Source organism: Hesperophylax consimilis, chromosome 8, assembly GCF_061612785.1.
Source record: "Hesperophylax consimilis isolate HC1 chromosome 8, BYU_Hcon_1.0, whole genome shotgun sequence".
NCBI classification, from domain to species: Eukaryota; Metazoa; Arthropoda; class Insecta; order Trichoptera; family Limnephilidae; genus Hesperophylax; species Hesperophylax consimilis.
Genome location: NC_142843.1, coordinates 39,578,042 through 39,592,959, shown reverse-complemented (window position 1 = coordinate 39,592,959; position 14,918 = coordinate 39,578,042). Strand labels below are relative to the sequence as shown.

The 14,918-nt window shown below is 34.5% G+C and overlaps 1 protein-coding gene across 1 annotated transcript in view; it reads left to right on the top strand.

Moving 5' to 3' along the window:
* LOC149422036 (transmembrane ascorbate-dependent reductase CYB561-like) overlaps positions 1-14,918 on the top strand; it is a 173,425-nt gene that overhangs the window by 45,939 nt on the left and 112,568 nt on the right. The window lies entirely within an intron of this gene.

The window sequence follows — 14,918 nt, the reverse complement described above, 5'->3', positions numbered from 1 at the left end:
AATAGAGCTATGAGATGTATACTAGGAAAAGGAAAATACGCAAGCATAGATCAAATGAGAGAAAAGCTAAATTGGATTTCTATAAAAAAGAGACTATTATTTAATGTGTTAATTTTTGTACTTACATAAAATCATGAACAACCAAATGCCAAAATATTTTAAGGATAAAATTGTTTTTAATAGAGATGTTCATAATTACGAAACCAGAAATGTAAATAGGATTAGATTGCCACATATGAAAAAAACAAAATCACAGAACTGCCTAATGTACAAAGGACTAAAAATGTATGATGAAATGCCTGAAAGTCTGAAGAATGAAGGAAGAATGAATGTATTTAAAAATAAATGTTATATTTATTGTAAAAATATGTAAAATTACAAAATGAAATATGATCTTGTTTATATTAGTTTATATTCAAATGTATAAACTAACTCAATAAATAATAAAAAAATTTAAAAAAATTAGTTTGCCAGTAGATGTTGTTGTGAGTTGCCATGTAGAGAATTTTTTCTGCTTTTCCTCGGATTTTTAATGGACAATTTTCACGAGAATCACAATTCTCCACGGACAGTAAGATTGTAAAATAACTTTTGCGTAAAAACAGTTGTAATGATACGGACAGCTTACAAAGAAGCTGTTCTCATTAAAATACGAGTTTTGCAAGGATAATAATTTCAGGATGTGGGGAAGTAAGTGTAATCCCACACGTCCCATATAGATATACATATTCATTGTACAAAAGATATGTGTATGTAAAATTTTTTTTGGAAATACAATAAGTCTGAAAAAATCATAAAAAATAAACAGTAATTATTCGAATAAAGCATTGTTTTTCCGTTTCGAACAACGCGAAATGTTTGTACAAAGTTCTTTCTGGAGTTTTTTTGACTAGTCTAACTAAAAATATGATAAAAATTCTTTGGAGACCACCGTCAGACCTTTGATTAATTTAGGGTGAATTTTATTCAATGATTTGAGATATTTGCGAAAGAAATGCCCCGAGTTGTGGCAAAGAGGTGATATATTCGTGCACAGATCCAATGCATCTACCCGCAGCGCCCTTAGTTTTCTGTAGCTGTCGGCCACAAACAGCACGACCCCCGTGCTACAAAAACGAACTATTCAGTTTATTATCGTCGATATCGACCTGAAGTTGAAAGAAAACAAAAATCACATATCACTAAATGGTATGTAGGATTTGTTATCAAACATGGTTTTTTTATTTTTATTTTTTTAATGATAACTAATGTTTATAAGACAAGGATTTTTATGAATAAGCAATAATTAGTCGCCTGGAATATCCATACACATTTAAAATATAATTGTAATTGTAAAAATTAATGACGCCGACGGGAATCGAACCCGCACCTATAGGTGCTCCGGACCACTGTAGTGTTGGGAATAAGCCGACGTAGCTCAGTGGTCCACAGCACCTGGCCAGACATCAGAAGGTGCATGTTCAATTCCCGTCGGCGGCATTTATTTTTACTCGGGACATATTTTCTATGTGTAAGGATATTTATTATTATATTTATTAATTATTGCATATAATAATTTGTTATGGTTTTAAGTAGAACATCTCGATAAGTGAATAGCATCATTGCATGAAGATTACGTTAGATTAAGACCGAAGTATACATTTGTAAAAATAAATATTCGATTTTTTTATAAATAAATATATACTTATTAGCTTTTATTGAAAATTGCTATATAATGAGAGAAAAATTCGTTTAAAAGCTAACACAAAAACCAAATATGGTAACTAAAATCACAGCTTTCTGCTCGATTATTACAAATATTACTAAACAAGCCTTATACACAGTATTCATAACGCTTTCATTGTTGGCAAATTTAAAAAAAAATATGTCGTCAAAAAAAAAGACGCACTACGAATGATTATTTTAAAAATTAGTCACTCCATATATCCACGTAAGTACCTACTTATTGTTTCGCGTTTCCGCTGTTTACTGTTTAAATTAATTAAAATCTCAGAACTATCTTCCTTGAGAACCTTAAGGACGTAACTTCAAAAGTTGACTGCTAAGGAGCACGTCAGATAAGCTGAGTATAATTATCTACAATCAACACCATGCTGTTTGCTGTATATAAATACAATTAATAGTCAACGCCTCACTGTGGTATTTGTGGAGCGAGCAATCGACGTGTAACACATCGGGAATGTGGAACTACCATGTACGCTAGGATGTACTGAACACACAGATAGAACAGAACACGAAGGCATAATTCATCAAGTCACGTCATTAGTTCTGGAAAAATGATCGATTTAGTAACGTCATGTTTAGAAGTATAGTATTTGACAAATGTGTATATTTTTCATAATTTTTAAATAAATGCTTTTTCTGACTTTTATGTGAAAATACATCGCTATTTGAAGTGAATCAGTATTTATATTGAATTTAGATTATGGTTACCTAATCTGCGAATGTTTAGGGCAGGGGTGGGAACCTTTTTATTATCGGGGGCCATTTTGATGTTTGTAGTATCACCGGCGGGCCACACCTATATTTTTTCGACCAATGGCGGGGGGGGGGGGGACACCCTCGGTATATTATTAAATAAATAAACCCAACGTTACAAATGAGTATATAACTAAAAAATCCCAACAGCACTCCGAACGCGAGAATGGTTTTCCTTGAATTGCGTCAGTAGATGAGTCCCCAACAATTTCATGAGAAAACACAAGACTAGTTTTAAATTACGAGTGGTTTTGCATAATAGTCCACAAGCTTGAATAATTTATTGTTAAACGCAGAGCAGGCAAATGGTTGACCTCCTAATTTTGAAATAAGGTGTGCTACTCAAATTTTAAGCTTTGCTCGAAAGATGAGAATGGTTTCCTTCGAAATGTGTTAGCAGATGAAATTATATCATAGATTCTTAATCAAAACTGATTTTATCTTATTAGCGAATCAGTGTGCAAGTCTTCAGATTTATTTATGATAACATTCAGAATATGCAAATGGATTTCCTCCAAATTTTACTGTACACGGTGTGCAACTAGAATTTTTACTGCACTTGGAACACTAGAATGAATTCCTTGCGTCAGCAGGTGAATCCGCAACTGGAATTTTATTGGTGCATTCTAAAACTATGACTGGTTTTTACATTTATTTAGCTACAACCAACTTAAATAATGATATAGTGAAATGAAAACCGTTATCGCGCTCTGAATTTATTTATTTTTTGTTTTGCGGTAACTAAAGCACGGCGCATCAAAAGTGCTCGCGGGCTGTAGTATCTCACCCCAGGCTTAGGGTGTACAGATCGTTGTATATGGAATCGTAGGCAAAAGCATGCTTATTAGTTATTACAAGCACAAGATTTAAGCCAATAGATAAAATAAAAATAACTTATATCATTGATGTCGCTATTCCAAATTCCTGTAATATTCAAAAATCTGTTAATGAAAAAATAAGAAAAATTTGGCATTCTCAGACTATAAAAATATTACCATTCGTTATTTCGGCTACTGGCATTATACGAGTACCTAGTTCTCTCATTAAAAATTTAGGCGTATTAGATCTATCAAAAAATTTATATATAAAGATGCAAAAGTCGGTCATTTTGAATACATGTAGGATAACGAAAGATTTTTTAAAAATTTATGTTGAGGGATCAGTAGGATTTATAGGCCCTGTTAGGAGTTCTACCGAGTCGAACCCTCTGATATGAAAATATCTGGAGTCGGTGAATTATTTTCCCATTTGATCTCTGGTGAGTTGACGTGTTGTTCTTGTATTGTTTTGTATTTATTTTGCTTATACAATGCACTTGCATAATGTTGATTTGTGGAAACGTGTGTGGAAGGGTTTAGTTTTTCCTATGGGGAAGATTTAACCTGGACATAAAATCGGAAGTTAAAATAAAAAAAGACTTACCTAGATTAATTTAGCCATAATTGGTAGGTAGGTATATTATTTTTATTAATTGATTTACTAACTTTTAAGAAGTAAGTTATGTTTTTAAATCGCAAATTCACGTAGTAGGGTTTGGGACCAATGGCTTTCGTCAGGATAAACTTATAATGAAAAGTAATAAATATACGAATAGATAAATACTTATTGATATAAGAGCCCTTGAGGTGATTTTCTGACGAAAACGGCGCTATACAAATAATCCAATCATTATTATGAAATATAAGTACACATAGTAAACTAAACCATCACAAATGGATTTAAGTCCATATTTGAAAAATCTGTAATTTGAAGAATCCAATTACTTATTTAAAAATCTTCAAACTAACTAAGTCTGTAATAAACCATCAGTGAAATTGCTCGATAGCGTATTATTATAACCTAAAAAAATCCTTTTAAATTGGCATTTTTTGTACCTCTCTATTTGTTTTGTAAGTACAGCTTAACTGTATAAACATTACGAACACAACGTAATATCGTAATTGATTTTTGAGATATTATGCCATATTTCCGTTAATGAGCTCCGTGGTCGAGGGGTAAAGTTCTCAACAAGAATTTGCGTGCGCAAATAAATTTTATCTGATTTATTTGTGTTATAAGAGTGGAAGATACTCTCAGTATCGACCTGGTGTAAGACCGCCATTAACAATTGAAACATTGCTTTAAATGGCTTTAGTCGTTTGGTGACCAGGTGTGAATAGCCGAGTACTCCTCCCACTTTCTCTTCTCCATTTCCTTCCACTCCCCAATATCTTCAGCCACTCAGCATACCCCAATTATTGGGGATGTCACAGTTTCACTGGCTCCAGTGGTTGGGAGTAGAACTCTTGAGTGGTATTCACATCACAGATTACCCGATATCCTTCTAATCTTTCCACTTCCCAAATGCTAATTATTTGGAATATAGTTTACGTACTCAGTATTATCCTTTAACGAGGATAATACTGAGTACCTTTTCCCAACCGTAATAAATAATCAAATAGTGGTTCGCTTCACTGAAAAGTTCCCGAAACGCTAAATCTCCGCTTAGCCCATCGCCGCTCGAGCCATAATAATTTCAGGGATAAGGGAAAGTACAACCAAATATGCTTCCAGCCCAGGATTAATCCGTTCCGCTGACAAGCTCAAACCGATAAAGTTGTCAATTTGACTTCCTTTATACGCCGTCATAATCAGCTCTTCGGTTAACACCGAAAGCTTAAATTCGCGGGGTTGATAATTGAGTAGTAAAAAAATTAATAAAATCCCTTTGGTCGGATTAAATGGGCATGTTATAACCAGAGCAGTTAGGCATGAGAAATGGTACTTAAAATAATTTCCTCCACAAACGACTAACTTGACCTTTTACAAAATGTTCTATATCATATTGGTTAGACTTTTCACATAGTTGTGTTGAATGATTTTAAATTTATTTATTAATTTACCAACGCCTTTTTAAGGGGTTTTACATATGATTAGTAAAAATTATACAGTACATGTTTAACATAACTAAACTGCCTCAGTAACAATCTTTTGTTTTTGTTAAATGATAAATTAAAGATGTCCGCTAACTCGGTAAAATTATTCCCTCCATAAGCATTCTGGGCAATGATGAATCCATATGGTAGTTTGTCCCAGAAATTATGAACTGAAATAAATCCCCATATTGTAATAAATAAATCAATTTGGAAGGCGGGTGTGGTCCCGGGAATCATTTATTCGATAGCAAACGCCTCTGCCGTAGGTAACTCTAAGTGGGTCGCTATGTTTGGCGACTTAGTACGGGTGTGCGGGATCAAGTGGTAAGGGTTTTCCAGGTCTTGGCGGCGAATGCATCTGAGACGTTTAGACCTCTCCTGCAGGAATATCTCGACTCATTGCCTTGCAACGCAGTGGGACAAGTGGATTCGTACATCCGTAACTCCTGGACACACTGATCTCCAGATACATATTCACCATGATACTCTTTTGCTGCCCAAAATGTCTTCTCCGTCGTATCCTTAAAAACACCTTCCACACAGCATCTGCACAGGGAAATGATTTTCCTCAGGGACTCTGCGTGGAGCTTATGTAAAAAATATATTATCTAAATATTGAAGACAATATTAGTGATTTCTAAACGAAAATCTGAAACAGAAAAATCAGAAAAGAAAACGGTCACATCTGGGACTCGAACCCAGGACCCTTGTCTTTCCGGGACAGTGCTCTACCAACTGAGCTAATGGGACCCTATTCCCCTCGGTCATTTTTAACTGTATCATACTTCGAATAAGAACTACTAACATTGTCTTCATTTTTTCACCGCACATTTTTATTGGCAACTATCTTTATGTATGATCGCAAGATTCAACCCGATCTAAATGCAATCCAGACAGCGTCTTTTTAGATAAACTTATCTTATTTTTTATTTTTAATGTGCGACATCTGTTGACTTTTTCTGCAAGTCTAGAATGAATATTTATTTTTCGGAATAACTTTATTGAGTAAAACCTCAAATTGTAATTATATTAATAGATTTTCGTTTAGAAATCACTAATATTGTCTTCAATATTTAAATATAAATATTGGTCCCATTAGCTCAGTTGGTAGAGCACTGTCCCGGAAAGAAAAGGGTCCTGGGTTCGAGTCCCAGATGTGACCGTTTCCTGTTCTGATTTTTCTGTTTCAGATTTTCGTTTAGAAATCACTAATATTGTCTTCAATATTTAAATATTTCAATTTGAGGTTTTACTCAATAAAGTTATTCCGAAAAATAAATATACTATCGATGTCTAAAATGTACCAAGCAAACGAAACATTCTTTAGACGAGACGTAAATGAAAAAGCAATTCACAAAAATCTTCGACGCTCAGCTCTTTGTATTGGACAGAGGTACGGTTGTCTTTGCGCTTGCAAATCTTTAAAATAAAGTGGAAATCTTAACGACATAAGTGATAAAGTCGTGTAAAAACAATATTCGTAATGGACCTACGCCTAGAAAATTGATCCTTCCGTGGAGTTTATTTTAATTATTTCTGATGAACGTATTACTAAAATCTCAGACGTTTCTAGAGGGATCCCTTGGGAAGTTAATAATGCACCATCTAAAAAAATAAAATCTGGTGCTTACCGATAGTTATATAGTTGAAAAACGTTTTTTTAAATTTTCAAACCATATTACAAAAAATATTTTTATTGTAAGGTACTGTTTTTATAAATGTTAAATATAAATAACGTACATCCGTAGCGATCGCTCTAAAAATATACAGTTGTAATACAAAAGAAGACGTAAAAAGGGAACAAATTTGCTAAGCTCAAATTTCTCATGACTTTCGCAGATTTTATGACAATTTTACATGGTGCTCGATGGATAGCAATGGTTCACATAGCCGACAATCTTACACAGGTAGTGCCATAAAAATATGAATCCGTCTATTTTTAAATTTACTATTTTTTCAGACCCATTCATGTATTTTTTATTTTTTCATATTAACTCCACACAGGAGGTCCTGAAGAAAATATTTTCCTCAGGGCCTATGTCATCTTTGGGGATGCTGAGTGGAGGGTATTTTTGTGGAGAGGAAGGAGTGAACATGGGTCTTGAAGAGTCCCATGTTGTAGGAGGGAGGAAACACAGAGGCCGGCAGTTAGTTCCATAGCCGAGCTGTTGAAATTAAGAACGAATCGTAGAAGCGACCCGTTCTCGTGTGACAAATGTCAACCGTGTACAAATGTTGGGCGCGCGTTTGGCGTGTATCCTGACTACGCACAGGTGCCGAAGGGATCAATGACGCTAGTTCCTCAGACCATCTTCCATTGTAATACCGATAGAACAAGGACAGCATACCTACCTGACGCCTGTGCTCTAAAGATTGCAGTCCGTTTGTTAAGATTGGGGAATCTATCAAACGGACCGCCCGTTTTTGCACAGAGTCAAGGGTTTTTTTCAGGTATTTAGGGGCTCCGGACCAGAGATGGCTGCCAAATTCGACAGTAGGGCGCACTTGCGATTTGTACAGTGTCAGCAGTTGTGTACTATTAAAGTATCTGCGGGCCCTGTACAGCAGTGCTCCGCAACCGGTGTGCCGTGGCACACTGGTGTGCCGTGAGACGGTCACAGGTGTGCCGCGGTCAAATTCAATGTATTTGACATTTTACAATATTTCATTATGTATTTAATACACAATGACAAAATATTTTTCATAATATTGTCTATTTTTCATTGTCTGCAGATACTGTTAAAAGACGTATTCACAATATATTAGAAACACTGATTAGAAAACTGCTATTGGCTGAAAAATTTGCGCTTCAGATCAACGAAACAACCGATATTAAAAATAAAGCACAGTTGATAGCTATTGTACTTTTCGTTGACGAGGAATTTATTAAAGAACATTATTTATTTTGTAAGGAGGTTCCAGAGCGAACTAGCGGTGAAGAATTTTTTCAAGTAACCGATGATTTCTTCAAAATATATAATATTAAATGGAGCAATTGCATTGCTGTTTACACGGATGGCGCTGCGGCAATGACGGGTAGTAAAAAGGGTTTTGTCTTTTATGTAAAAAAAAAATCCAACGTTACAATTTACACACTGCTGCATACATCGAGAAGCATTGATGGTAAAAAATTTACCGGAGGAATTTTGAACACGATGAATGAATGCATTAAAATCGTAAACATAATTAAATCAAGAGCCCTAAACTCGTGAATCTTTGAAATACTCTGTGCAGAAATGGGAGCCGAGTATGAATCTTTATTGTTTTATACTGAAATTCGTTGGCTATTCCGAGGCAAAGTTTTGGCTAGATTGTTTGAGCTTCGTTACGAGGTGTGTGAGTTTCGATTAAATCAAAATATGCCCAAACTATATCAGTACCTCGATGATAATTACTGGATAGCCAAACTTGCATACATGGCTGATATATTCGAGCATTTGAATAAACTTAATAACGAACTTCGGCAGAAAGTGTTGCAAAAAGGATGTTTGGAAATGTACCAAAGGATCAACCATAGTACAATTAAAAACAAACAATTAACTGTGGATCTGGCCCAAAAACATTAGTATGCTTCAGCAGAAATTTGGTCGATATTTTTATTCCGTTAATACGGAACAATACGATTGGATTCGAAATCCTTTTGCAACCAATGCAATAAATTCTACGGAAGCAATGCTTCTGCAAATTCGAGTGGAATTTACAGATTTAAATAATGACATGACATTAAAACTTCACTTCTCCGAAGATCAATTAGATGTTTTCTGGATTTACGTTAAAAAGGAATATCCTCACATTTCCATCAAAGCATTCCTAACACTATTTCCATTTTCAACGACATATTTATGTGAGCAAAGTTATTCAAAGTGTTGTCTTGACCAAGAATTTCGGGTTGCGCTGTCAAAAATCGAGCCGAATATAAAACTTTTGTGTTCATTGAAACAAGCGCAGGTTAATTTAACAATTAATCGCTTATTAATTTATTATTATTCTATAATAATTATTAAGATTGCGTAAAAATAAATATGTTATAGTTATATGTATGTATGTATAGTTTTCAAATAAAAAAAGAAATTATTGTAAAATTTGTGTATCAATTTTATATGTATATATTTTAGCTTTTGGTGTGCCGCGGAATTCTAGGAAGAAATTTGGTGTGTCGTAGGTGAGAAAAGGTTGCGGAGCACTGCTGTACAGTACGCCCAGCTTCTGAGAGGCCAGCTTTACTCTGGCTTCGATGGAGCCCCCGTACCTGAGCTGGTCACTTATAGTAAAGTTACACCAAGCATATCAATGGAAGGCCTGTTCGGAAGATTGCTTCCGTTGAAGGAGACTAGATTATCATTTAGATCCCTTTTAGACGTAATCAGACAGGATTGGGTCTTTGAAACATTAAATTCGACGAGATTATTTTTATGTATTGAATCGACCTCGTTATAACAGTCAACAATTATAATGCTTTACTAAAATATAATTATAGCCAGAACTAAATTGCTCATTATAGCCGTGAACGCGCTATAGCAGTGATCTTTATAACCAAGTTCGACTGTATCTATATATATATATATATATGAATTCATCGGAATTAAAAAGTTAGCCTCGAGTGAACCCTCGTTATTAGAGTCTTGTGTCGCCTTAAAATTGGACGCAGGTTCAGTAAGCCATCAGTGTAAAAAAATAAAATCTCCAACTTTATGCTTGTTTTCTGTGACATGTAATTATTGTATTTGGTATGTACAGAGTTTTCCAATAAGAGGTGTTATTTTGAATAGCCCGCTATTTTGGTAGATGCTACTTTTGAAGCTGTCATTTTTTGACATTTGACAAGTAGAAACTACGCCATTAATAAAAATGGAACGATACACGCTTCAACAACGCATTGAAGTTATTAAAATTCACTTGAGTGAATCAAATGCAAATCATCTTGAGTGATGAGGCCCATTTCCACCTCGGTGGCTTTGTCAACAAGCAAAATTGTCGCATCTGGTGCTCGGAAAACCCAAGATTTATTGTTGAAAAGACTCTCTATTCTCAACGTGTGACTGTTTTGTGCGGTTCATGGTCCGGCGGAGTCAATGGACCTTACTTTTTCGAAAATGAGGCTGGAGCAACAGTTACGGTAAATGGATTGCGCTATCGAGAGATGATTAATGTTTTTTATGGCCGGAATTGGATGGTATTGATCTGGATAACGAAACCATTGATCTTTTACGATTGAATATCAAAATAACACCTCTTATTGGAAAACCCTGTTTATATACCGTTGATATTAAAAAGTTACCCAAGACTTAGTTTAAGATGTTTTGGGATACCTTGCTCTTGAAAATACTTTTCATTAAAATACAATCATTCTTAAAGTCAAGCATCATTATTGACTTTTGAACCCTCTTCAGTTTCAATTTTACGCCAAAAGTCATGAAGATAAAGCCGATCAAGTACGGGTAAGTAGTTAATTCATAATTTAATGATGTCTACGAAGCGGCTCGGTGAATTTTCCGCCCACTCAAGACACAAATGATCAAATATTGCGAATTCGTCCAAACGACGAATTTTGCATGCCCGAACCTCTAAGCTAAATAATGCTGTACTCAGAATGACAGTAAATCCTAATTACGATCTTAAAAGCCTTTTTAAATGAGAACTCACACGATGCAATAATTTACCGCACGGTATTTTAGTATTTTTATTACATCTCTACAAAGCCCTATTTCTAGTTCAGCAATTTGTCTTTTATATTTTAAAAGGTTAAATGTAAACACTTAATTACTTCAGCTCGCTGGAGGGTTGCCGATACCGTAAAGTGCCTTTGACCCTCCCCGAGCCGGGGGGAGTGAACAGTGAACAAGCTCCTAGAGGAATCTGTGATTAAAGTAACCTTCTTACTCCCGACCTTTAGGGGTTGATTCAGCCCGCAGGCAAGAAAAACCCATTACACGCTGTTATTCGTGAATATTTTTCTTTTGAGCATCAATGTATAAAGGAAACACTTACCTTAAGAAGGTCCAAAGAAGTAAACGTGGCAAAGGAGATTTTACGGATCAAACGGTACAACATATAATAATGAGTCTCCGATTTTCATGATCACTGAATATGATCTTCAGGTTTATTTTGCCATTTTTTCCCTTTGGTACGTGCTGAAGTTTATTGTGTATTTCTATTTTTGAGACCGATAATTCGTGGTGGAATTCCATTATAATATATTTATTGTGTATACTATAGAAAAGGAACAAATCAGCAATCGGCGTCATAATGAAAAGGGCATAGTGTTATGATTGAGAACACAACATTTGAATAAGTGGAGTCAATGCCAGTGGTGGCTCGTGACTTTTGGTTGTACTAGAGTGCTAATATTATAAAAGATGGCATATCTGATGTTGTTGTTGCTGAAAAAAAAAATATTTTTTTTCGAACAATCGATTTCTTGTATGAAGATTTTCTGGAAATTTCACTTTAGCCGTGCGCCACACGGATTTCCTGAAAATCTTCATACAAAAAGCGATTTTTCTAAAAAAATAAAAAATCGTTTTCAGCTACAACAACATCAATAATGTCATTTTTTGTAATAGTAGCACTCTAGTAACCCAAAAGTCAAGAGCCACAACTGGTAAATTCACGTTTATATTAATTTACAACAATACTTTCGTGTTCCATAAACAGGGCTATGAACTAATAGATGTCGATGATACTTTCATTTTCAATTTTGACAAATTCAAAGCCACTTTTTAGCTAATGTATGTAACGGGTAATCGTAATTTATGTATACGCGTAAGTATTCACAGTATAATATATTTTTATTACTGTTTTTTGATGCTATTTAAATTTAAAGGGTTCTTTAAAGTAAGTGTGACAATAACCTAATAATATATATTTGACGCTTTATTTTTCATATGTATTGCTGTTATTTTCATTTAAATTCATAATCGTCACAAAAAAAGACCCCTGGGTATGGGATGGTTATTTTTTCCTAGTTCAATAATATACCTATTAGCTTATCTTGTTTTCATGAATTAAGGTTTGCTTTAATCAGAAATATTACATTAAAACAATCATAAACAGTCCTAGTAATACAGCCAAGCCATCTTTCGATAAAATTATGTTGATTTATTTATTTTTGATATTTAAGCGGATTCAACTCAAAAATTACATCCATAAATCATTTGTTAGTTTTATTGATTATATAATTCAATAAACAAACAATAACGTGATAATATACACAATATGATACGTAGTTTACTATTGGTTCGGGAAACTGTGAGTAATTATCAAGTCTTGAAACTCCACCCTCGACGTGTGAGTTTTAATTACGTCAACTCCTTAACAAGTGACAAGCATGCTCTCGGAAAGGGTGCTTACGCCCGAAGTTTTCTATGCGAAGCACGGTCTCGCGGTTAGCGGAGTGCTTTACTGGAGTAGGTACCTGCGAGCTTTCCCAGGAACCAGTGGCGAACGGATTATTCACGAATGCTCGGGGAAACGCTGCTTTGTTTGATTTGCTTTGTTTATATTAAATTGTTCGAAGTTTGCGAACACAAACGGATATGACGCTTTTCAAACAAGGAACCGCCAATTTAACATAATGTCTATTGTTCCGGAGAATGCTGAAAATGGGAAATGGTTTTGACGTGCCTACGTTTTCTGACGCAACCAATTTAATGATGAATTTGTGGCAATTATCATAACAAAATAGTCGCTTCTCTCATCAAAATTATGCCCGAAATAAGAACCTATAAATCAGACTCAAAACCCGCTTGGTGATGGTCTGGATTGTATGCCACACAGACCACCAGGGAATAATTAATTCCCTATGAAAAAAAAGGTTGATTACAAAATTCACTCTGCAGGCAGCGTAACAAATTATCATCCAGCCACCAAATACATAAAACAGAGAACTCACCGAATATATCACTCGCATTGAGATTGGCAGCAATTCCTTAATCTCCAAATTCGGCAGCGCTCGGCAATCAGAAATAATGATCTGTCACGACAAGCTCTCAAGAGAGTAGAAATTTGAATAAAATTAGAATGAACATTGTAATTCAAAAACTGTCACTTTCTTGTCACAAAAATATTTAAATCTTTTAGTCGTAAATCGACCAAACAGGAATAGTGGTGCCCTCTTTTGTCAAACAACATAATTCAGATGAATCCAGGTGCTTAATGCACCGATGGCTGAATTTCATTGTCACTTACCTGCAGAAAAAAATCTATAGACTAACTGACCAGAGATGTCTACCCTGTCCACTATTTTTAATTTTAATTTTTAAGATAACTAATTTTAAGTCTACTGCTTCTCCACCGCTATATTTGTTTCAACGCGACTAAAAAGAAAATTCTTGGCTTCTGGTTTGTCCAGTTATATTGCATAATTAATAGAAAACATGAAAAAGTCAGCTAGTGTTATTACTAATCTGCTAAAATGTCACATCTTCCTGAAATTCATACCATAATTCAATAACTGATAACTCCTTTTGTTTTGTTTACATATTTTTTTTAAATTCTCCATTACAAGCATCCGCTAAACTGCCAAATCAGTCTGTCAGCAGGTAAATTTCATAATATTAATTATAACGGCGTCCTTGCGGTGATAAATCAGCCAAATATTATTATTAGAACACTAAAGCAAACATTTTATTTAGATAAACCTATCTTATTTTTTATTTTTCGAGTCCCAGAAGTGACCGTTTTACTTTTCTGATTTTTCTGTTTCAGATTTTCGTTTAGAAATCACTAATATTGTCTTCAATATTTAAATATTACAATTTGAGGTTTTACTCAATAAAGTTATTCCGAAAAATAAATATTCATTCTAGACTTGCATAAAAGTCAACAGATGTCGCACATAAAAAATAAAAAATAAGATAGGTTTATCTAAGACGCTGTCTGGATTACATTTAGTTCGGGTTGAATCTTGCGATCATACATAAAAGATAGTTGCCAATAAAAATGTGCGGTGAAAAAATGAAGACAATGTTAGTGGTTCTTATTCGAAGTATGATACAGTTAAAAGTGACCGAGGGGAATAGGGTCCCATTAGCTCAGTTGGTAGAGCACTGTCACGGAAAGACAAGGGTCCTGGGTTCGAGTCCCAGATGTGACCGTTTCCTTTTCTGATTTTTCTGTTTCAGATTTTCGTTTAGAAATCACTAATATTGTCTTCAATATTTAAATTTTACAATTTGAGGTTTTACTCAATAAAGTTATTCCGAAAAATAAATAAAAATTAATTATTTTACAAGCAATAATTATTAGCCTGAAACACTCATCCACATTGAAAAATCTCCTGATAAAAGATACATGACGCCAACGGGACTTGAAGCCGTGTCCTTTCGATTTCCAGTCGACAGCTCTGACCACTGAGCTATGGCGGCTTATCTCTTATCCGCGAAATAATTAAATATATACTAGTGTTTCATTCAACAATTACTGCTTGTTACATTTTTCACCTGAAAACAACCAACTTTATTTTATATATAAAAATAAATTATTAATTTTAACAGCTTCCAAATCAAATCAAATTATTCCTTCTTA